Genomic DNA, 1,804 nt, shown 5'->3' on the forward strand with positions numbered 1-1,804 from the left:
CTCAGTGGCCTTGAGTTAGTGTGATCTCTCAGAAGGGTGACCCCAGGCACAGAGTCACTGGGCTTCACTCAGTGGAACTAGTTCTGCAGCTTATAGTGTGAACCGGAGCTTGGTACTGCAGAGCCCACCTCTCATGGAGTCTTCCAGAAATCTCCAGTGCTTCTCCATTCCCTGGGCCAATTTCTGAGGGCCTTGCTCATGGCTACTTCACCCTGTGGGATGCAGACCACCTCCTTTTCTTCCCTGACCAGCGAAGCCACTCTAATTTCCTAAAGCTACCAGCCCAGCATCCAGCCAACCCAGTTCCCAGGCCTGCTTGTGCTCTCACCACCTGTCCTCAGGTCACTTCTGGTCAGCTACAACCAAGGCCCAGACTTGCTTTTGATAAAAAACAAAAATTAAAAACAAAAAGGCAATGTATAAAAGGATCCTAATTCTACCCCACGGGCATTCTACAGTTTTCTCAGCCTTACACATGACTGTGCTAAGTAGAGTTCAGACAACCCCAGGCAAGGCCCCCAAATGCACTTGATTCTTTTGAATACGAAATGTGTCAGAATTCCTCTCCCCTGTGTTAAAATGTGAATGGTTAGTCTCCCTATCACTGTGGATTGACTGCTCCTAGGTGTCTCCTCCCTACCAGAGCAGCTCCCAAGACTTCTTCCCTGCCCCAACTGTATCCCCAGGCTGGCTGGCCTGCATTCACAGCCCCTTACTGTATACCAATGTCCTGCAGCTTGTGGGCTGGGCGATCTCAGGCTCCAACTGGGAGGTTTCGATCTCTGACATCTGCGGGAAAAGGCTGATGGCCAGGGGCAAGGCCAGGCCAAAGGCTGCCAGGCACACAAGGCTTTGCACAGGCAGGAGCAGCTGGGGGCTGGCCTGTAGAAGTGCTGTCTTCCCCAGCATGGTCATGACGATCGGGGGAAGCACCAGGATGGACATTGGCAGAACCACGTGTGTCAGTGCCCTCTCCAGCAGGGCGTGTCTGGCTGCGATCTTGGAAGAGCCCACGAGGTTGCCATCGGCATCAAGGACATCAGTCTCTTCCTCTAGCTCCCCATACCGCATCAGGACCACGTTGGCAGATGTTGGCACTGGCTACAGCAGGGAAGGGCACGAATCTCTGCACGAGAAGGCAGGTGGCTGGGGTGAACTTGTTGGCTTTCTGAACCAGCACATTAAGGCCCACAATTGGAGTCCCAAAATGAATGTAACCTGACATTCTAAAGGGCATGAAGATCTTCTCATTGGTGTCTGGATGAAGAATAGTCTGCTTTATTTTCTGTGCACTCCAGAGCTGTTCATTGGTAACTCCAGGGCACAGGGTCCCATGCTTGTAGTCCTCCAGCAACTGCACAGCCTCTCTGAGACGTCTCTCAGTGACAAACATTGTTCGAGGGTAGATGATGTCCAAGAAGTGCCTGAAGCTGCCATAGAAGGATGTCTGCTGAAAGCGGGGCTTTCCCAGCTGGAAAGGGGGTGCATCAGGCGAGGCATTTGCAGCACTGGCCGCTGCCGCCTGTGCTGTAGTGGCTGTATCGGCCATGGCCCGGGACCAGGTTTGTAAAGTTACCCACTACAATTTTGATTGGTCTTATTTGTGCCTTTACATCTAGTAGTGTTTGTTTAATGAAATTTCTTGCATGTTTGGTGCTTATATCTTTATAATGGAAGGTGCTCCTGTTAGACTGTTCCCTTAAACAGTATAAAGTGGCTGCTTTTATCTCTTCTAACTAATGTTTGAAATCTATCCTGTCAAAAATTAGAATAACAACATCTGCTTACTTCTTGGGCCCATTTT

The 1,804-nt window shown here is 50.6% G+C and overlaps 1 pseudogene; it reads right to left on the reverse strand.

Annotated features, from left to right (window-relative positions):
- Positions 1 to 702: 702 nt before the first annotated feature.
- On the reverse strand, positions 703 to 1,549 carry LOC101612677 (annotated as a pseudogene).
- Positions 1,550 to 1,804: the final 255 nt, after the last annotated feature.

This window comes from Jaculus jaculus, chromosome 7 (genome assembly GCF_020740685.1).
Source record: "Jaculus jaculus isolate mJacJac1 chromosome 7, mJacJac1.mat.Y.cur, whole genome shotgun sequence".
Classification (NCBI taxonomy): domain Eukaryota; kingdom Metazoa; phylum Chordata; class Mammalia; order Rodentia; family Dipodidae; genus Jaculus; species Jaculus jaculus.